At 34.8% G+C, this 23,118-nt stretch overlaps 1 protein-coding gene across 3 annotated transcripts in view; it reads right to left on the bottom strand.

The window, feature by feature from the left end:
- LOC116176887 (dnaJ homolog subfamily B member 6-B) overlaps nucleotides 1–23,118 on the bottom strand; it is a 71,687-nt gene that overhangs the window by 36,972 nt on the left and 11,597 nt on the right. Inside the window, exon 2 of one of the 3 annotated variants that reach the window (XM_031495704.1) lies at nucleotides 9,823–9,909. The exons of the other annotated variants lie outside the window; for them this stretch is intronic. The gene's annotated coding sequence lies outside the window, so the exon portion shown is untranslated. The remainder of the gene's footprint in view (nucleotides 1–9,822; nucleotides 9,910–23,118) is intronic. 3 annotated transcript variants of the gene reach the window in all.

The raw sequence follows: 23,118 nt of genomic DNA, 5'->3' as shown, positions 1-23,118 counted from the left end.
CACCAACATTATTTACGCCTTTTCGGTCTACCTAAAAATGGGGATGTGGTCTTGAAACCTACCCGTTAAAATTATAATGAACGTTCCTGTTACATATATTATTCATATTTTTAGAATTAGATGCTGTAAAACTGCAATGTCCCATTTTGATTTGTTATTCATATAAACAACTGTTTGGCGCTTGTTTTCAAATAATTTCAATCAGAAAAATACGTAACCCTATTTTTTACAAACACATCTCAATGTGAAACAAGTTGTAAATCAGCATTATGCATGATTATGAATGGAATGGAATGAAATTTGATACATAGGCACTTGGAATAAAGGAAAATCAAACGCCAATTTCAAAATTTGGTTTTGCGCATGCGCAGTGCCAACTTTTTTATTTATGGAAGAATTTAAACGAAATTTGATACATAGGCACTTGGGATAAAGGAAAATCAAACGCCAATTTCAAAATTTGGTTTTGCGCATGCGCAGTGCCGACTTTTTTATTTATGGAAGAATTTAAACGAAATTTGATACATAGGCACTTGGGATAAAGGAAAATCAAACGCCAATTTCAAAATTTGGTTTTGCGCATGCGCAGTGCCAACTTTTTATTTATGGAAGAATTTAAACGAAATTTGATACATAAGCACTTCGAATAAAGGAAAATCAAACGCCAATTTCAAAATTTGGTTTTGCGCATGCGCAGTGCCAACTTTTTTATTTATGGAAGAATTTAAACGAAATTTGATGCATAGGCACTTGGGATAAAGGAAAATCAAACGCCAATTTCAAAATTTGGTTTTGCGCATGCGCAGTGCCAACTTTTTTATTTATGGAAGAATTTTAACGAAATTTGATACATAGGCACTTGGGATAAAGGAAAATCAAACGCCAATTTCAAAATTTGGTTTTGCGCATGCGCAGTGCCAACTTTTTTATTTATGGAAGAATTTAAATGAAATTTGATACTTAGGCGCTTGGAACAAAGGAAAATCTAACATTAGTTTTAAAATTTAGGTTTGCGCATGCGCAGCGCAGTTCCAACTTTCTTATTTAAAAAAGCATTGAAATGAAATTCTTCGCATAAACTGAAATTGAAGTAGCACGTCAACAATGGATTGCCCATGTGCAACGCTATCTTTCATATTTGTGGGCGGATGTTTACGATTTTAACAGAAGTTGCATCTTACAAATGGGAAATGAATGCAAGTGGAAATGCGCTTTATGTAAATCGTTTACGATTACTTTTTAACTTGTTTTCATTTTTTGCAGTGGATGAAGTTATTTGTACTGTTGTATTAGAAAGACTGACGGTTTCTTCAGATACTGATGATGAGGAATTAATAGAAGAATTAGGTTCAATTATTACAGAACACAATAGTGTTCCAAAAATTAGGAATTACTTAGAAATAATTTCGCAATATAGTAATAATCAGGTAAAAGATCCTTGAATTTGTGAAAGTAGGTATTACTTAACTAACGATACAACAATTACAGTTTCAAAAGAGTTTTCGGTTGTCACGCGTTTTCCACTGCCCCAAAGTAGTGCAATTTTTTTACTGCTCCAAGAAAGAGTGCGGTCAGAATTCGGGCGGTACCAATGCGCACTGCTAATCCATCAGTGGAAAACGCTATTAGTTTAGGAGAAAAATTTTACCGAAGTATAACTAAATGAGATGTATATCATCTTTTAGTGAATTTTAAGCCCTATCCGAATTAAATAATTACAACTTTTTTTAATAGGGCACATTTTTGTAAATTAGCAAAATGTAACGTTTTGGAGGCGAGTCAATATTCACATTCTCATTGATTTAACTCCCTTTATAAATTTTATTAATTGAGCTATAGCTTTCAAATTGTCAAAGTTTATAGAAGAAAGTACAGCGCACATGATAGCAATTCAATTTTTTCTGTATCGCTAACAGTTTTTGTTTAAATAATTGATAAACCACGGCATCGACAAATTGGGTATTGAAATTTTCGACATGCGAGCAACTTGTTTAAATAATAAAAGTACGTAGCTATATATATCGTACCAAATAACGTTAAAACATTGAAAAAGTTTTTAGAAAAAAAATTAGGTCAATACCTTTTATGGTTTTCGAAATGTGATAGATTAAAGTTGACGCGGTGCGGTGTTGCCGCGCTTATTTAATGCTTCTACACAGATGCAGCGAGGTAGTCATGGCATACTCGTATTATAATTTGAAATTTTGCATTTGATAATATTACTTACATATTTTAATTAACAAAATTTTATTTTTATTTATATTTCTAAATTTTCTTCGTCATCAATTTGTTGTTCACTTTTTTGCATCAACTGATTGTTACAATTGCTGCTATTACATTTACAGTTCAAACAGCATTTGACTCCTTCTTTTAAACAAACACATTTATTGTTGTCGCACTTTCTATCGGCACAAAAAATTGTAAGTAGACCCCTAACGTTGTCTGGAATTGGGGGTTTTTCTGTATGGACTGGTTCCCAAGTGCCATTTTGATTTGTCCATCCATATTCAGTAGGATCCATTTCCGGTATATGGCATAAATGACTATTCGGCCAAATCTTCAATTGATATATATGTTACCGGACAAACCCGATTTTAGGACAAACTAGTTTGGACTAGGATGATCTCCGCAGATGTTCGTTGAAGTTTTGGCCCTTCCCTTTGATTGACCTCCTCGCCGCCTCGCACCTTTCCTTTGATGGAACCCTCTTCCGACATTTCGTTAAGCCGCAGATCAAAGGGAAGGGCCAAAACTTCAACGAACATCTGCGGAGATCATCCTAGTCCAAACTAGTTTGTCCTAAAATCGGGTTTGTCCGGTAACATATACACCTAAACAAAATTAATAATGTCAGGAAAAATCTCGAGAAAAATAAATATGAAAAAGTGTTCACCTACCTCAGTACGTGCATCTTAAATGCATCATCTGTAGGAGGTAGTTGAGAGGCACACTTATTTGAAGACATTGTCTGTTTATATCTTAGATCATTCAATGATTTAATTTTTAAATCTTTATTTCGGAAAAGATGTAAAGCACATTTCGTTGCAATGTCAATAGCTTCTGGTACTGTTACATTTGAAATTTTTTGAAGTTCCTTAAAAGATTCATAATCTTTGTTTGCAGTGTCAAATGCCATTCTCTTGCCAATTCTAAACAAGTTGTAAATCAGCATATGCATGATTAAAGCGCATTTTTGGTAATGCAGGTCAGTATTTTATTAGCGAAGTTTAAAAATTATCGATCTCACGAGTAATTTTGGCTGCGTTAAATAATTAATTTTATTTAATTTCAATTGACGGTACGTCTTCATTTTGTAAAACAAATCACAAAGTAAATAATAAGTTTTTATACTGGTAGCGCTATCTAACGATAAAATGATAGCACCTCCGAAACCCATATCGAAATTATTTTCTTCACTTATCGATCTCACAAGTAATCTAACTCAAAATAGACTAGTGCCTGCACATCTACACTGTAGCAGAAAGCTTTTAGTGAAAATTTGGAGTCTTTAGCTATTGTAGTTGTGGAGATCTAACGCGGACAGCCGGCCTGCCAGCAATAACGAATATAATAGCGTATTTTTTTCAAAAATGCGCTAAAAATGCGCTTGTTGTATAACAGCCTGTTAATGCGTGAAGCGACAATAACGTTTTTGCGTTGAGTGAACTGGATTTCTTCACTCAACGGTTTTTGATAGATCTTCTCCAATATTATTAACAATATCCGTAATAGAAATTAATCTTTTTTTGTTTATGTGCCCTAATTCTATGAATAAACGTTTGTTTACGCTGTTATCAATTTGTACGTAGAAGTATATCAACAGAAGGAATACGTCTGTATCCACTGATCTGATTAAAACATTCTCGTTTTTACAAATGTTAAAATCGTGTAAGATATGGAGTATTATTCTAGTATCGGCTTCGGGATGATTGGAACGTTTATTCATAGAATTAGGACACATAAACAAAAAAAGATGAATTTCTATTACGGATATTGTTAATAATATTGGAGAAGATCTATCAAAAACGTTATTGTCGCTTCACGCATTAACAGGCTGTAATACAACAAGCGCATTTTTTAGAATTGGCAAGAGAATGGCATTTGACACTGCAAACAAAGGTTATGAATCTTTTAAGGAACTTCAAAAAATTTCAAATGTAACAGTACCAGAAGCTATTGACATTGCAACGAAATGTGCTTTACATCTTTTCCGAAATAAAGATTTAAAAATTAAATCATTGAATGATCTAAGATATAAACAGACAATGTCTTCAAATAAGTGTGCCTCTCAACTACCTCCTACAGATGATGCATTTAAGATGCACGTACTGAGGTAGGTGAACACTTTTTCATATTTATTTTTCTCGAGATTTTTCCTGACATTATTAATTTTGTTTAGGTGTATATATCAATTGAAGATGTGGACGAATAGTCATTTATGCCATATACCGGAAATGGATCCTACTGAATATGGATGGACAAATCAAAATGGCACTTGGGAACCAGTCCATACAGAAAAACCCCCAATTCCAGACAACGTTAGGGGTCTACTTACAATTTTTTGTGCCGATAGAAAGTGCGACAACAATAAATGTGTTGAAAATTTAGAAATATAAATAAAAATAAAATTTTGTTAATTAAAATATGTAAGTAATATTATCAAATGCAAAATTTCAAATTATAATACGAGTACGCCATGACTACCTCGCTGCATCTGTGTAGAAGCATTAAATAAGCGCGCCAACACCGCACCGCGTCAACCTTTAATCTATCACATTTCGAAAACCATAAAAGGTATTGACCTAATTTTTTTTCTAAAAACTTTTTCAATGTTTTAACGTTATTTGGTACGATATATATAGCTACGTACTTTTATTATTTAAACAAGTTGCTCGCATGTCGAAATTTTCAATACAGTTTGTCGGTGCCGTGGTGTATCAATTATTTAAACAAAAACTGTTAGCGATACGGAAAAAATTGAATTGCTATCATGAGCGCTGTACTTTCTTCTATAAACTTTGAAAATTTGAAAGCTATAGCTCAATTAATAAAATTTAGAGAGGGAGTTAAATCAATGAAAACGTGAATATTGACTCGCCTCCAAAACGTTACATTTTGCTAATTTACAAAAATGTGCCCTATTAAAAAAAGTTGTAATTATTTAATTGGGATAGGGTTTAAAATTCCCTAAAAGATGATATATATCTCATTTAGTTATACTGAGATATTTTTTTTTTGCCGCATTTCAGAGGTTATTTTACTGTACTAAAATTCAGCCCGTCGGATCAGCCTTAAATTTGAGAATTTTTGTAAAAAATGTGCAAATGCCATAAAAAATAAAAATATAAAAAATGTTGAACGTTGACCATTTATCAAAAATTTAGACCTTAAAAAGACAATGAATTTAGTATATACTTTGCGTTCTACTATTATGTATAAAAATGACAATACAGGCACGTTTTTATTACTGATGCCATAAGGAGTTCCTTTTTTGCTGTTGTCAGTTTGATTTTCAGATTTTTGTATTTACGAAAGGTGAAATATTGTGTTTGATTTACAATAAAATAAACTCTTCGTCTATTAGGATTGTAATAGTTAAAATCTTAGAAAATCGTGCACAAAATTCTTTTTTTTAAGTAAATCTAACTACCTAATCAAAAAATAATACAAAACTTACCAGCACCACGTGAAACCGATCTTCTTCAATACTCAAAACTATTTTTTCACACGGGTATACACCAAACTCAAAATCTGTGTTCAAGCCAAGTATTGATCCGAAAGTTAAAAAAAGGCTGTAGAATCGTTAACCAACAATCAAAGTTCGTATTCGCGCCAAAATATAACAAGTAGGAACATAAAAAGTTTCACCACCAATGACCAAACGAGCCATCAAACGTTCTGTTAGGAAGAAATGAAGCTAACTAACAACTCGGTCAATCAAAAATGTCATTTAAATTAGATTATATATTACCTTCTTTTGTAATACAAGAGTTAAAGTGGATTTTCCATATGTCATGTCTGAAATTATAGAAGTCATTAAATCATTGTGAATATAGGATTTATTTCCTTTGGATGTCAAATCCTTTGCAAATCACCCTTACTTTATTCAACCTTATGTTAATTACCTATTCATATTTTAGTTAACAGGTATTTGAGTGCTATTATTCTATCCCCTTTATGTAGGTATACACAGTTATTAGAAAAAAATTAAAATTAAGCAAAATTCATTTTATGAACTGCTAGCCCTGTTACCTCCCAGAATTAATAAATCTTATGGGGCGAATCCTACGGGAGCGGAATCGCCGGGGGCGAATCTTCCAGGAGCGAATTTGTCGGGGGCGAAATTGTCGGGGGCGAATTTTCTGGGGCGAATCTTACGGAGGCAAATAGTCCGGGGGCGAGTTTTCTTGGGGGCGAATTTTCCGGGCCGAATCTTACGGAGGCGAATAGTCCGGGGGCGAATTTAATTGGGGGCGAGTTTTCCGGGGCGAATTTTCTGGGGCGAATCTTACGGAGGCGAATAGTCCGGGGGCGAATTTACTTGGGGGCGAATATTCCGGGGGCGAATTTTCAGGGGTGAATTTACCGGGGCGAATTTTCGGGGGCGAATCATCCTACAATCCTTTCAAATTCATCAAATTAAACTTTATCTAACAACATCTAAATTTACTTGACATTAATCACTTTGCGCGTTTCTTCATCTTTGGGGTGAAGGTTTTTCTTTAAAATCAAAAAATGTCTCTTTAAAGTGAATGTAACTTTTTTTCCTGGCCCCGTTTACTTATTTTGAAAACGGCAGATTATGCAACAATCATTATAAAGATAGTTTTGTTTCTAACTAGGAAAATACAGGATCGCGTGTTTTTTTCCTGCTTGAACATTTCCCTTAATTTATTCCACTTTTCGATTCGTGGCCCTTATTTAGTACTGTTACGCTAATACTTACGCCATATCTTCTTTGTAATCCACTAGTTTAAGGTAGCTCTTCTTGTAGTCGAATTCTTTTACCTAGTTCTATATTTTCGCCTTTCGGGTTATACATTTCTTATTGCCATAGTTATTAGTGTCGCCGACCGAGGTCGTTGCTATCTCTTCTTTAATTCTTATTGCGTGTAGTTGTATTTCTCTTCCTCTTTAGTAAAGTTTCTGCCGACGAGTTGATTAGATGTCTCTTGGTAACTATTATGTATCTGGCTTCGCGTCTGCCTGAAAAGGTGTTAGTCTTTTGGCTTTACCAGAATTATCTTTGGAGTGGTTTTCCCTTTCTCTTTGATGTCTTGGTCAGTGGCGGATTTACATATAGGCACACTAGGCACGTGCCTAGGGGCGGCATTTATTGCACTATACTTATTTTAGGTAACATTTTAAGTTTTAAAATAAGTCCCCTAACAAATTATAAATGACAAAAATGTTTAATTAAAATTATTGGAATTGGTAGATAGTTCTTTTTATACTTATTACTTTTAAAAATTTCATGTTATAATTTGATTTTTATTTTAAAATTTATTGCAATTTGTAAAGATTATTTTGGGGCGCATATCTTTCGGTGTGTCTAGGGGCGCAAAAAGTTTAAATCCGCCACTGGTCTTGGTGACTCCATATAAACGTTTTTACGAATTAGTATTTTCCAGTTAAACAATTCTAGGGTTTCAACTTGCCTCGCCTTTCTCTCAAGGTGCGAAAATGTTGCTATTTTCGTCGATTCCCTGATTTAACATTTGATTACATATTGGTTTTCGTGACAATCAAATTGTAATTATTACATTTGTTTCAGGTGCACTTAACGATCTTAGCTCCGTTGTTTCTGCGGAAGGCGGTTTTGATATTAATATTTTCTTTGAATACGTGTTGATACCCTTTTTACTCAAAATTAATTAAACTTCAAATATTGACTTAGCAGATCTTGCTCTTACAGTGACATCTTTGTAATATTTCTGAGATCATTGATTAAATTATCCTCGATTGTGAAGTTAATTATTGTTTATGTTCTATCCCTATCAAGTCTTATTCCTTTAGCATTTCAAGACCAGAACAAGGATCTCTTAGTCCGCCTTGGTTTCCCTTTTGGTAAGTATTCTCTCCTCCATTTTGAAATTTGCGAAAGACTAAGTGGCGCCCGAGGTGGCGCCTATCCCGTTTACTGTTACTACATTTCCCTTTTTTGCTTATTTTTGCTAGTATATGAGCCTCTACTTTGTCTGATCTTATCTCAAGGTTATTTTGTTACTTTTACCCACAGTGAATGTAACAACTTCTTAAAAATTAATTTCGCAAGATCATTGACGAAATTTGATTCAAGAACACACCGTGCTTCAGGACTTTGATTTAAATGGGTGAACTTTGAGTTGTTTACATTAATTATAAATTACCGCACTGTGTAAATGTCACAAATGACCCTTGTAATGCAGGGTTTTTAACAGCAAACAGAAGCTTGAACTAATTGTCTTTAACCTTTTTACCGGTAGCCGTTTTGTTCATAATTTTGTTCGCACTTCATATAAATAAATTGGATGCACAACCTTGATTAATAAATTGAATTTTTACGTAACTTGCCACTAAAAATCTGGGGCAACGGAATCCCAACGATTTCATATTAATTTATTTAAGCGCCTTAACACAATAATGCACCAAACTATGAATACGGTAACGCTAAACGGTGGGGTAAGAATCCCGCTCTCTCACCAAATCTGTTCTGGTCTATTCGCCGATTGGAAGTTCTGACACCAACCCACCGCAAAACAAGCGTTTACTCGGTTTTTTATACATAGGTAAGTATAGCGAAGATTGCCTCTCTCATGCTGTCGCGACTGTTTTTAGAACCGGCAACACTGTAACGTTGCGACTCCTATCTGCTTCACTTCCATTTCCTCACGATGCAGAGAATCATATCATGCAGTTGTAATCAAATCGCCCTAATTAAAATACGTAAACATGATCCAAATCCCCGACATCTCGTCTCCAAACATCTTGCACCCATGAAGAAAATAATGCACACTGTACAGAAATTAACGACATGCAAAAAAAGACAAATTTCATTTCCACAACGGATAGTTTCAATTCCATTGGTCAAATAATTTATTGGAAAACACCCTATAGAAACGTCTTCATTGATATTCATCTATGATAATAGTTTGTTAAAGGAAAATGTGCTTGTTTGAATATTTAAAGTGGTTTAAAGTTGTGATGAGGCTATGCGATTGGACGATTTATGATCAACCGCGGTACGGTAAAATGAGAACTTTTTTGGAAACCCTACGTTAGCATTAAAATACATATTCAGGAATTAATATTTAAAAAGGCGAAATAATACTTTTGTAAACACTGCTTGACATAAAAAATTTTTTTTTTAGAATAAACAAAATATTTTAATTAATTTAAAACAATCTGCAAAAAAAGTAAAAAAATCAGTTTACAAAAACATTACAACGTATTTATACTTCAAGGTCCTGATTATACTTTATATAAATAAAACAATCTCTCTATGTTTAGAAGAAGTTAAATTTTTTGGTGGTTGTCATTGAAGTGTAGGTACTGAAGTAGTCAAGATTTCTTTTCTAAAATGCGCTTTTTTAGCTTTATGTAATTATTTTTTCAGTTGTTGAAATGCTGCACGGAAATCTACGTCTCTGGTAGAAGCTAAACTAGGCTCCATAACGTAAGACCTGTGCCTCGGACGACAAAAGATTTAATAGTCCATTAGAAGAGGTAATAAAGAATCGATGCGTTTACATCCGAATGGACGAGCCTAATTTTGGCAAACTACACAGATCCTCATTTTTATAAAACAATGAGTTCACCATATCCAATTTGTGCTTTACGTACCAAGAGCTGTAAATCAGTAAATCTCCAAATTGTGCCTTATCCAAAAATCGATTATAGACAGCCACCGCCGCTACTCGATTGGCTCACCTGTAAAGATACATCAAAATTAGTGTTTATCGAAAGAAATGGCGTCAGTTCGTTGTTCATTAGAGCACCTCAACAATAACTGCGAGGAATGTACAACAAAAAATCACAATGCATGCTTACAAACAAATAAATCAAGAGCTAGTTCAGTGCTTTTGTTATAAACAATGGACTTAAGAATACTACCGACCGACACTAAGATGGGTGTCGCATTGTTACCATGAATAACCAATTCATCACATCTTTAGTAGGCGATATGCAAATAAAGATTTTGACAATAATGTCGTGGTTGCGAAGCGGTAGGTTTGTCAGGTGTGTCGAATTGATCATTGCTCTTGTCGAAAGTAACACCCCCACGGTTCTACCGGTTGGTAGCCAATTATTTCATTTTCTAGGAATCAAACACGATAGACCTTGAGGATGCCGACCGCTTAGGGTCAGTGCACGTTCGGCCAATTGAACGATTAACAACCTACATCGTATAATTTCTCCTTATCGCTCAGTATTTATTGTCACTGACCTGCATCGCATTCGATCTTCGCTTGTGTAGCATTGAGATGGGTACGCGTTTGTGTTTATCGCGAGAACAGGATATTACTTACCCTTCTGTATGTCAGCATTCACACAGCCTTTATTTATAAGGCCACATAAAGGTTGCTGATCTCATGCTTCGGAACTTTAAAACGCGTTAAAGGGTTCACACGCTAAAAAAATTAAACTCTAGGAGGCGGTTACGTAACGCCACCCATAATAGCCGTATCGATTTTACGCCAACCTGTGGAATTGGTCCATAATTATTGTAAATGTTGCATAACAAACACGTATCTTGTGCAATTAACCATAACAGACACCTGACTCATAAGCAATTTGCATATAAACAGAGGCGGTATTGTCACTTTCTCTTTTGGTGGGCCGACATGAAATGTTATCGCAAGGTCCTACGTCTATTTTTTTTGCGTTCGTTTTCTAAGATGCCAAAGGTAATGGTTACCAAATTACGGACTCAAAGATATTCAAACAGAAATAGTATGTGAGTGAACCTGGTTGTTCTCTCCAACTGCACCCTTTCCTACCCTTGTCTGGCACGTTAGTGAAGAATTTTTTTTTCATATATAAAGCTACATTTTGTCAATGCAGACGTCTTGCACCTTCATCAAGGAACCTTGGTCGTTTGTCGTGGAGATTTGGCTTACGGGGTGCAAAGGAACCTTATCTCTATAATTAACGGCAAAAGAAACTCAAGATACGTATTCATCTACCTAACTACTACATTAGAAAAGCTGAATTAGTAGTTGTGTCTATATAAGGTGAAACATTTAAGTATTTCAAAGAAATTTGACAATACATAGGACCAAAAATCAAGCATATTTTTAGCTTCCTAGCATGTGCTAGGTAGCTATTGCGATAGCCGTTTTTTGAACATTTCAAAATTTCATCAAATGTCGACGTTTTAGGCCATTTTAAGCAACTTTTAAAGAATAAAATTTTTTTCCGTCTGTATGTACGTACGTACGTACGTTTGTTGGCAATTTTCTGAGAAAACGGCTCGACGGATTTTGTTGAAATTTTGTATATATGTTTTAGGCATACCGAACAGAAAAATAACGGGCCGGATTTTTGAAAAAAAATTTTGGAGCGCCGTAACGGCATCGAACTTTTTTTTTCAAATAGCAACCTAAAATTTTTATTCTATTATTTGGAAGACCTTATTTTCCTGTGTACAACCTACAAAAAATTGGGCCGGGTTATATTATCAAAAAACGGAGAAAAAAATTGTCAAAGTCAAAAAATTGTGTTGCATATGTGCAAAACGCAACGATCTTGTTTCTGAAGCAATTTAAACGAAATTTCTATGGTAAGTCCCTTTAATAAAAGCAAACAAAATTCATGCGCAAAAATCGTGTTGCGCATGCGCAGAAATGCAATTTTCTTATTTATGGAACAATTAAAACGAAATTTGGATGGTAGGTCCTCATAATAAAAGAAAACAAAATGCATGCGCAAAAAATCGAGTTGCGCATGTGCAACATCCAACTTTCTTATTTATGGAGCAATTTTAACGAAAATTGGATGGTAGGTCCCTCTAATAAAAGCAAACAAAATGCATGCGTAAAAATGCACCTTTCTTATTTTTTCCGTCTGTATGTACGTACGTACGTTTGTTGGCAATTTTTGGTTTCAGCTAGGAAGCTATTCTGTCAAGAATTTGACACCTGGTTTCAAATAAACTTAGAATCCAGAATCTTTCACCATGAAACTTCGAAAGAAAAACGCAATTATTGAACGGATAACAAAAATGACTGCTGGATACACTCTCATGTCTAGATACCAAATTTTGTTAAGGCCAAAATTTTCTTCTCATAACGATTCCGCAAAGGACATAATCCAAAGGTCCTTCCCAATCCCCCCTTCTTTTTAGGAGCGTATTTTGGGACACTTATTTACTTGGACAGCTTACTTGCAGTCACTTTTAAAACACTTCATTTATAATACGAGCGCAAATTTCAGTATTTATCACTACGGCATCGATGTTAAGAGTGAGACTAAACACAATTCAATTTACATCGTAAACAATTAACCTTCTTGAACCTAGAAGGCATATTATACTTCACAGAAAAGAATGATTCGCATTCGTTTTTATTCCTCATCGCCAGTGTTAATCCTTTTTCGATTTGATGACGCTTTGAATCTATTATCGACTTGATGGCGCCTGGATATCTTGCAAATTCGATACACTACATTCTGGTTATTGCACTATATTTTATTGTCAGCATGCTGTTTCTCATATATCTATTATTTTTCAAATTTGGGAGGTAATAACTGCCGTATAATTTCTTCATCGGATTTCAATAGTGATTCCTACACCGTGTATTTTTACGAGAATCTGATATTTTGTACGAGTATGCTCGTCCACGGCTATTTTTAAAATACAAATACACTGGAATTTGTAATTAATTATATTAATCGATTTGCAATGATTTAAAGTGTATTATAACAACATTTTCCACTCTTATAATGGCGAATAGACGACCGTAACGTGCAAGATATATACAAATTGGAAATTTTGTCTATACATTGTATACAGGGTGGGCGATTAGTGTGTGGGTAGAAGATTATTGATTTAACAACGCGCATAATTAAAATTCATTGTCTATTATTGCATATGTCGATTTACTTTCATGATGAAACATATGTATGTATATATATATCAATTTCGTCTAGCTGGAATTTTTCTATATCTCCGCTAAGTAATGTGCTATCCTGGGTTTTTGAATATACGCTCTTGATAAGAGTATATTCAAAAATCTAGGTAAAGCCCTATTTTCTATATTCTAAGGTGGGCGAGAAAGAAGAGGAAGAAGACACGCAAATTTTGAGACATATATATTATATTGTGTAAATTGGACGTTAACTGATTTTTGTTTATACATATTGTCATTTGTTCATTTTCTTGGAAAATTGAATTAGAGAAAGATAAGAAACATTTGTTAAAATTATATTAGGCGTTTGTAAAAGTTTATTTAATTTTAAGACTGTCGGTCGTTGCGATAAAGGCGCGTACAGACATGCGACAAAACATCGTAACGTAACACCGGTGCGTAACAAATTTGGACGCAACTTTGCAAAAAGTTAGGTGAATTGAGAGATTGTGAGTACGACGGTAGAGAGTAAATAGGCAACTTTAAATAAGTTAAGTGTGTGGGTAATAAACTCGGTAATAAAGAAGAGGAGTTTCCGAAGTGACGGTTTTATTCTCCGATGTATTCTCGCACGATTAGGGCGCTATGCACGGGTGCACCATCCTGTTGAAACCAATAGTTTCCAACTTTTGTTTTTTTTTGTGCGATATATTGTCGTATTCATAATATACAAAATTCTACTCAACACGGTGTGTACTTTTTTATGGGCCATATAAAAAAATAAAGTTGATGATTTCTCCGAAATGAAACGTTGTATTGAACATTTCTCTACGGTATCTCGGTAGAGGTAGAGCTCAAAAAGTGGAAATGACAAAATTAAACCGAACATCTTCGGAAGCTATTGGAATTTTCTAGTTTTCTTGAAGGCATTGATAATAGCCCTTCCTTATTCTAATTTGTACATCGTTGTTCGTATCTTCTATGGTAGTATAATATGATACGACATATCCGAGGACATATCCTTATCTTGGGCACAGTGTATTCCCGGTCGAGTTTTTCTGAACATCCATAATGCAGTTCACAATTGTCACTTCATAGAAATTATATAATTCGTGACCAGAAACTAGATACTTTAGATTAGCATATCTGTATTGACGTGGCAAAATCTTCTTTAGATTTGATTAAAACTAGGAAGTGGGTCAAGGGAGTACATATTTATTGAATGGGCGTAACGCACGAGACGAAACGATACCTACGCAGGTAAAATAATCGAGAGAAAGCTCGTCGTAAAATACGCAATAAAAAGACGGTAAAGCTTTCAGATGGAAATTGAATTTTTAATAAACATCTTCCCGGTAAACAAACAAATAAATTTGTCCCCAAATGTAATTGGACACTTATCAGGTCGTTCAGCCGTGGTTATTTCGATGCGTGCTTAAAAAAATCAATGTTGTGGACGGTGTTTGTACTCCCCTTCCGTTGGAGATTTTAATATGTTAATTATGTGTCCGGTCATTTGACTACGTTACAAGTCGGGAGACACGATCTGATTTTTTAGTCGTTTATTAAACTCTGTTGTTTATTGCAACGAGAACGTGTGATGTTATTGCGTCCATTTGTACCTTCATCACGTTCGTGGCACCCAGTTACGGACTTTATGGGAGGTGTCTAAGTTCATGTCCCGTAATGACCTTCACCTACCGTCAATACAAACTCGTAAATTTTTTTCGAAACGTAGAGACACGATCCTGGCACGCTTCAATTCCGATATCAAATTTATGGTTATGCGGATTGCCAACTTTTCGTCTTGCTCTTGAATAAGTATAGTGCTTTCTGGTGCGATTTCATCTGTTGGATTATGGTGAATTGAAAAAGTTGTGGTTTTTAGACTGGAAGTTGCAGCTAGGTACAGCAAAATAGAGAAAAGGTCGACACCAAATATTGTTCACGTCTATGCATTTCGTTAAAGTTAGGTAAAATATCAGAGGTGGTTAAACGATGGGATTACCTTATGTACAATGTGCTCCAACAGGACGTAGCCGTACCGTGGGCAGAAATCGGAATGATTAAGGTATACCTACGTCTATACGGTGTAAATTGAGGAAAGTTGTATGAGCTGCTGGTAAAATTGTGAAGCAATGTCGTGGTCGATGCACTACCGATATTGGAGTCTTTTGGTGTTTTTTTTTACGAAAATCGCGATCGCACATTTTTGTTTCAAAACGCAGGGTCAAACTGAAATCAGGATTGACATGAATTAATTCATCAAACTTTTTCCAATGGGGATGAATTGCATTATCAGAATTCATAGATCAAGTGGTATTATGACAACCGAAAGCGAGTAACAATAAACGTCTGACTATCATGCAGCGTCTAAAACACAATCACCTGGACTGTGTGCATCCGTTGGGGTCGGGGATATGGAAAAAATGATTTTTCAATTTTTGGCGATTTTCTCAAAATTCTGATATTTACGATATTGTACGATAAAAAAAACATATTTTTTATCACTTTGCGGATCCAATAAATTGTCTTCTTTTTTGACGTTCGACTAAATTTCAGACCCCTGCGACTTTTTTTCGCAAAAATAAAAATTTCCGGTTTTTCCCTACCGCCAAGCTATTGGATTCCCTTCCCCTTCGAGATCGATAAATGTCATCCCTTATCGATCTAGAAAAGGAAGGGAAACTACCCCATACATCAAATTGTCAGGAATTCACTAAATTATTAGGCCTGGGACTAGGCTGACTATGCACCGAGCTATCCACTGTGTCCAAAATAAGAATCTCGTGGGGATCTTCGAAACCATAGAATATGACGATGGTCAAATTACGAAACAGTGGCACAATTAAACAGTTAATCATGCTTTAAAGAAGACCTGAAACTTTCGATTACTTCCGAAGGTATGCCAGAAACCCCGAAATTTGCCGATTTCGTTTCTATTTTTTTCTGGACACCGTTGAGAGGTTTTCAAAACAATGTTACGTTTCGGAGAAACTTTATTTTTTTATATGGGCCGTTATTACAAATACAACGATATACGGCACACAAAAATAAACAAGACTTGGAACAGTTGATTTCAACAGGATGGTGCACCCGCGCACAACGTAGTGCGACCTATCGGACAAATTTCCTGGAAGATGGAAAGACGAGTGGAGAGAGTTGCTTCTGTTTCTTGTTGAATATAAATTTTTCTTTGTGGGGATTAATGGAATATAGTAGTAGAAGTAATGTCATTTAGATAATTTAATTTTTTAGCGTTTTTCTCCCTAATAGTTATATTTGCAGCTGTTCTGGGAGGAGTTACAGGTAATAAAAAATTTAAATATCCGGTTTTGTTTGTGGTAGGTACACTCGGTGAAGGGGAAAGTAGTTATTAACTAAGACGCTAGAGTTTTGGGAGTTGAGGATCGAATCTAGATATTAAATCTCCTTCATGGCCCGTTGACCCATTTCACAGCAAAATGGCCGATCGTTATCAGCATGTGGAAAGATATGTCAAAGGTTTCGCCGTTTCGGTACTCGCAGGTATCGGTGAATTTAACCCGAGATTTAACCCAAGGTTACCAAACTCGAACAAGAATTGTAGATACAGTAAAACGCATCTCGAACTCAACTGGTACTTAAAATTAAAATTTGAAATGTCCTTTAACTGGTACTAAAAATTAACACCCTAAAAGAAATTAAAGGTAACCTCTCTTCTTTGATAACCTAAAAATTTGCATACCTCTTAAATAAGAGGGTACAATATGTAGATGAAGCAGCAATTGTCGATGGACCTTGCGGTACACAAACATCAGCCGAATCTAAAGAAAGGTACACTCTAAGTACACGCAATGCAAAAGGCGGTACCTCGGGCGGTACTTACGATAAGAAAGAAAGAACTCACTATAGGAGCTATATAGATGAAATTCTGTCCAGGCGGAATCCTCCAATTATGAATCCAATCGCCAGAGGTCAATATATATGGATGATGGCAATTAAGCTTCAGCTGTTTGTTTAAACCGAGGTTTAAACAAAATATAACTGGATACGGTTTACCACAGAAAGAGGAATACTTATGTAGGTCGACAACCAAAAATCACTGCAATAAAATTCGCCGAAAAATAGGTGGAGCCATGGCTTATTATACCATGGGCGGAGCCATCTATCAAAACGCTACCAAAGTTACGGGGGTCTTTCAACAATTAATAAACCGTGAACAATAATAGTGTGTTGTATTGAAGAAACATTTTGTTCTTTTAAATATTTTTGAAAGTTTTAAATTAGGTAATTAACATGTACACGAGTAGCTTTTTCATGTCATACTAATTCTTTTTGTAAATTATTGCCACTGGTTTTTGTTCATAATATTGCAGCTGTTATTTCCTATTTCGTTGATAGCGTTCTTTCTAATATGGAGTTACGTAAACGGTATTTGTATTGTATCCTATTTGCAAAGGCAAGCAAAGATGAAAATGCGCAATTAATAGGGTCTTTTCCGTCCGTTCGTGTACTGTAAAGGTACGATATCTTGGCACATAGAAAGTTCGTTGATGTCTCGTTTTATAGGTATAGGTCACCAGGTTATGGGTTGGGATGATGGCCAAATTCGTTCCCCAATATCATCTGGGAATCGAAAAAACACGCTACCTTGATGCACAGGAAATAAATTTTGTGCGCTTCCTATCTTACCTACCCGGTTAAATAATTATATGCTTGGATCTGTCAGCAACTAAATCCATTATTTATACATATTTCCATTATGCCTATTATAGTGATCAAAGAATGTTCTTACTCGCCAACTATATGTAATCTCCGTCTGCTTCGCAATCAGATGAAAAGTGATGCCACCCAATGGTGTTAATTACAAGTGTATAGAAAAAATACTGCGTTTCCATCAAAACGTGCCAGATGATCACTTTTTACACGGTGAAGGTCAAGGAAAATTACATAAGTAGCCACTATTCATTACCGCCACGGTAATGAAAAGCTCACAGATCAAGGCTGGCAAATGTATCAAACATAATAATAGGTTCGTTGATTTAAACTAAGGTAGATCTAAATGATTGAAGTTCAATTAATGCGATTTTTTAATATATATATAAAAGAAATTTTACAAACGGAACGAAACCGAAATGCAACAGGATTTGCAATAAACACGAACAATGATGTAGGTACCTCATTCACTAATTACTACAATAATATATTATAAAAATGTAGTCTTTCGGTAATTAAATTGCCATCAATTATGCTGTAGACGGCACGCGTTCTCGATTTAATTTTTTACGGTAACGATATTCTTTGGAAATTAACTGTAATAAACGAGGAGAGTGTTAACTGTGTGGTAGTTCATTTTCACAGGTTGGTAATAAAACAACAACAAATCATTTTTTAATTATAGAATAGTCTTAACGGATGGTTTTTTAATAAACAATTTAGCATTATAATTTAAAATAATTAACCGCAAAATTAGTTAAGTGAAAGTGTAATAATCTAATCTTAAAAATGTAATTAATAAAGCTAAACAAAGGTTAGTTTGCGTGTAACGTTAATTTTGTTTATGTTTCGTGCAAGAAATTGGCCATACACTAAGCATTAATTGTGTGTGCATTTTTTTCCTTTTTTGCAGTTTTGCAATAGATCTTTTATTATTTTTATTATACCATGAATAGATCTATTTTGCCAGAATGATTTAGCCGAGGGGGAAACCACTCTTTCAATTTGGTGTACATGAATTTTTCATTCCAGTTTCATTCCATTTTCAATCTTTCAATATTATCATTATCACTTTCAATCTGTTCATTCTCTTTTCATTCTATTAATTCTAAGATTAATTCTTTTTCATTCTATTAATTCTCTTCATTTATTTTTCATTTCCTCATTTTTTCTTATTACGGTTATAAATATTTTTCATTAACGGTTTCATTATTTACAAAAACGAATAGTTCATTTTCAATTCTTACGATTTCATTCTTTCATTATTATTTCAATCTTTCATTACACACTTCAATCCTCTCATTATTTCCATTTTCAATCTGGTGTACAAATTTTAAGGAAGTGGTTTCCCCCGAGGGGTGTACATGAATTTTTCATTCCAGTTTCATTCCATTTTCAATCTTTCAATATTATCATTATCAGTTTCATTACTTTCAATCTGTTCATTCTCTTTTCATTCTATTAATTCTAAGATTAATTCTTTTTCATTCTATTAATTCTCTTCATTTATTTTTCATTTCCTCATTTTTTCTTATTACGGTTATAAATATTTTTCATTAACGGTTTCATTATTTACAAAAACGAATAGTTCATTTTCAATTCTTACGATTTCATTCTTTCATTATTATTTCAATCTTTCATTACACACTTCAATCCTCTCATTATTTCCATTTTCAATCTGGTGTACAAATTTTAAGGAAGTGGTTTCCCCCTCGGATTTAGCATAATATGCTTCGACTTGGAGAGGGGTTATATTAATGACAGTCGCAATTGAGAAGGAGATGAGAGAAAGCTAAGAGCGCTACTGAAATGGCCAACGGAAACTAAATTCGTAAAAATTTAGGATGGGCAGAGAATTCCTAAAAATGTTTCTTTTTAAATCTTTATAAATGTTTAGCTGCAAAAAATAAATGTGGATTTAAAGTGCGCATACTGATTGGTAAAGAAACTCGTGTTGGTGGTTCAAATTTAAGTTGAAACATTTTACATATATTTTTAATCTGATTTTTTTGAAATACTTCCTAAGCGAACCGACAACCAATAAAATTCTAGTATTATTCTATGCATTGCTGATCTGGATCTCTTGAAATTTTCAAGATTATGTCGTTCATATAGCTGTTAGTGCAGCGGAGAGCCGGCGCTAACTCGCTTATTTGAGGTAGTTTTTTTTTCGGAGTAGAAAGAATTGGGACCCACACCATTTTGTTCAGAAATGTTTGAACCTTCATAATCTCGCTTTACGACATTTTCCCGTGGTCCTGACAAAAGTTATAGGCCGCTAAAGTTGAACTTTACTCATTTTCGCGCGGGCGACTAGACCACCGAAAGTATTTATTTTCTCAGCAACTAAGCGATATACATCAATAATTCCTTTTGTAAAATGAAAGTACATTTATATCAGAATATAAAGCATTCAATTTACCTACCTTGTTATGCACAGTTTTTAGAAAAATGACCGTCAACTTCCAAAATTCGTGTAGCAGATGAAAAGTGCGCACTTTGAACTCTCATAACTTTTTATTTCACGATATCGATTTCCAATATTTATCTCATTCGATGCTCCAAAGCATTGTGATTATTTTATTTTCTATAACATTACCGTGAATTTTTCATAATAAAAAAGTTACGGTCATTTAAGTAAAAACCTACCGGCCTCGCCGAGTCGGTAATCGCGAGTGAGACGGAGAGGGAAGGATAGTCAGCAGCGTTCGCTAAACAAGGAGCGATGCTTAAGAGATTTTACTTTACTAAGAAATTTCTCTCCGAATACCAAAACTAGCTATTTAGGCCGTTTAGTTTACAAATGCATTCCGCCGAGTTGCATTGTAAAATCTCAAATTCATTAACTCCATGTATCTCAGTTCTTTGGTGAAATATATAGGTACAAATAGGTACCTTTCCCTGTAAATTTTGGGGGTTACTCCACATTAGGTATCTCTTGTGCTGTGCTTATATTGCAAGATCAGCAGTAACAACGGTATGATTTTGTCCCAAAGATTCAGGCTTGTTTTTTGATTTCACTAGACGATGGTTAGGGTGGTATTGTAGCTCGCTGGTGGAGAATTCAAAAACGGCATAGGTATATTATATTGAATGGTAGATACCGGAACTTACTTAGGAGGATTATCAGCAGGTACTTAGGCTGTTCAAGTCAGTTATCTGGTCGTTATCTAGTGATAGGTAAACCTGGTGGTCAATCATTTCTAGACATGCCGTCTGCATGATCTCGAATTTAAACTTAACTTAAATAATTTAAATATGTAGTCATCTCAATAGTTTCAAAACTTTTATAAGTTTATTTTTCCCCCCCGGTTCTTTTGAAATGTGTTAAATTCAACTTTCAACTTTTAATGTAATAATTCAACCCTCCGGTTGGTTGTCTTAACCTCGTCTTAACAAGGCTTGATAATAATTCGTTTTGAAACTTAGGACAACCTTTCCGGTTTAACCACCCTTCAGGTTTTTTCACTTGGCCAGTTAATAATTAAAAAACAACTATAGTCGCTTTTATTTTTAAAAACTTCAACGAATAAAAACTATATGGGGAAGGTTTAGAGAGTTTTGATCACACAATATATTTCAACCCCCATTTCGAGGAACGATGGATCCAAACCCCCAAAAAAAATCCATGTATTCGTTTAGGAGCCACCCTCAAAAAAGTGGTAAAGTTTCTTTTTTTCTCAGCAACAGTTACAGAGACTGGTGGTAAGTCTTTGAATAGGTTTTGCTGTATGCCCTTTCCGGTTTTGCAAATAATTTTTCAAAATTCCTACCGCAAAAGGGCACATTCGACGAAATTTGGTATCTGGTGGTTTTTGAATCTGAAATTAGTTTTTGAAAATTCGAAAAAAATAATTCCACTGCAATTCTTGGCCGGACAACGAAAATTGACAAAATTCCACGTTTGTTGTCTAGGTACATACCTACGGAACAAAATTATTGAACAGTTTTTCTTAAGGTCATTTTTCAAACAAAAGTTACACTCATTTGCAAATTGGTCTTTCGGGTCAGAAAATGTTCTCCGACAGTGACATAACAAGTACAGTAAACGTCAATATTACATGTTCTGCTAAGGGTGTCTACCTACATTTCACAAAAATTTGTCAAATAAAAAATGATAATTTTATCACAGCGAGCAACTTCGACATCAATGAGGAAACAGTCACAGAATAAGAATAAGTAGGCCATATTCTGTGGAAACAGACGAAAAAAATTCAACGCACAGTCCTTTTTCAAAAGCGAGATACATCGACAGAAGAAATCCAAATTCCTCGTTTACCTATCACTAGATAACGACCAGATAACTGACTTTAACAGCCTAAGTATCTGCTGATAATCCTCCTAAGTAAGTTCCGGTATCTACCATTCAATATAATATACCTATGCCGTTTTTGAATTCTCCACCAGCGAGCTACAATACCATCCTAACCATCGTCTAGTGAAATCAAAAAACAAACCTGAATCTTTGGGACAAAATCATACCGTTGTTACTGCTGATCTTGCAATATACAGCACAGCACAAGAGATACCTAATGTGGAGTAACCCCCAAAATTTACAGGGAAAGGTACCTATTTGTACCTATATATTTCACCAAAGAACTGAAATACATGGAGTTAATGAATTGTTTGAGATTTTACAATGCAACTCGGCGGAATGCATTTATAAACTAAACGGCCTAAATAGCTAGTTTTGGTATTCGGAGAGAAATTTCTTAGTAAAGTAAAATCTCTTACGCATCGCTCCTTGTTTAGCGAACGCTGCTGACTATCCTTCCCTCTCCATCTCACTCGCGATTACCGACTCGGCGAGGTCGGTAGGTTTTTACTTAAATGACCGTAACTTTTTTATTATGAAAAATTCACGGTAATGTTATAGAAAATAAAAAATCACAATGCTTTGGAGCATCGAATGAGCTATAAATATTGGAAATCGATATCGTGAAATAAAAAGTTATGAGAGTTCAAAGTGCGCACTTTTCATCTGCTACACGAATTTTGGAAGTTGACGGTAATTTTTCTAAAAACTGTCCATAACAAGGTAGGTAAATTGAATGCTTTAGATTCTGCTATAAATGTACTTTCATTTTACAAAAGGAATTATTGATGTATATCGCTTAGTTGCGGAGAAAATAAATACTTTCGGTGGTCTAGTCGCGCGCGCGAAAATGAGTAAAGTTCAACTTTAGCGCCTATAACTTTTGTCAGGACCACGGGAAAATGTCGTAAAGCGAGATTCTGAAGGTTCAAACATTTCTGAACAAAATGGTGTGGGTCCCAATTCTTTCTACTCCGAAAAAATTTTTTGAACGATTTCGCGGCTCTCTCCGCTGCACTATGTATTTTGGGTGGAATTCACCTATTAATGAACGAATCA

The sequence above is a fragment of the Photinus pyralis genome, unplaced genomic scaffold (assembly GCF_008802855.1).
Source record: "Photinus pyralis isolate 1611_PpyrPB1 unplaced genomic scaffold, Ppyr1.3 Ppyr1.4_LG7, whole genome shotgun sequence".
Lineage (NCBI taxonomy): Eukaryota > Metazoa > Arthropoda > Insecta > Coleoptera > Lampyridae > Photinus > Photinus pyralis.
The sequence above is the reverse complement of the archived record's forward strand: the minus strand, read 5'-3'. Positions and strand labels throughout refer to the sequence as shown.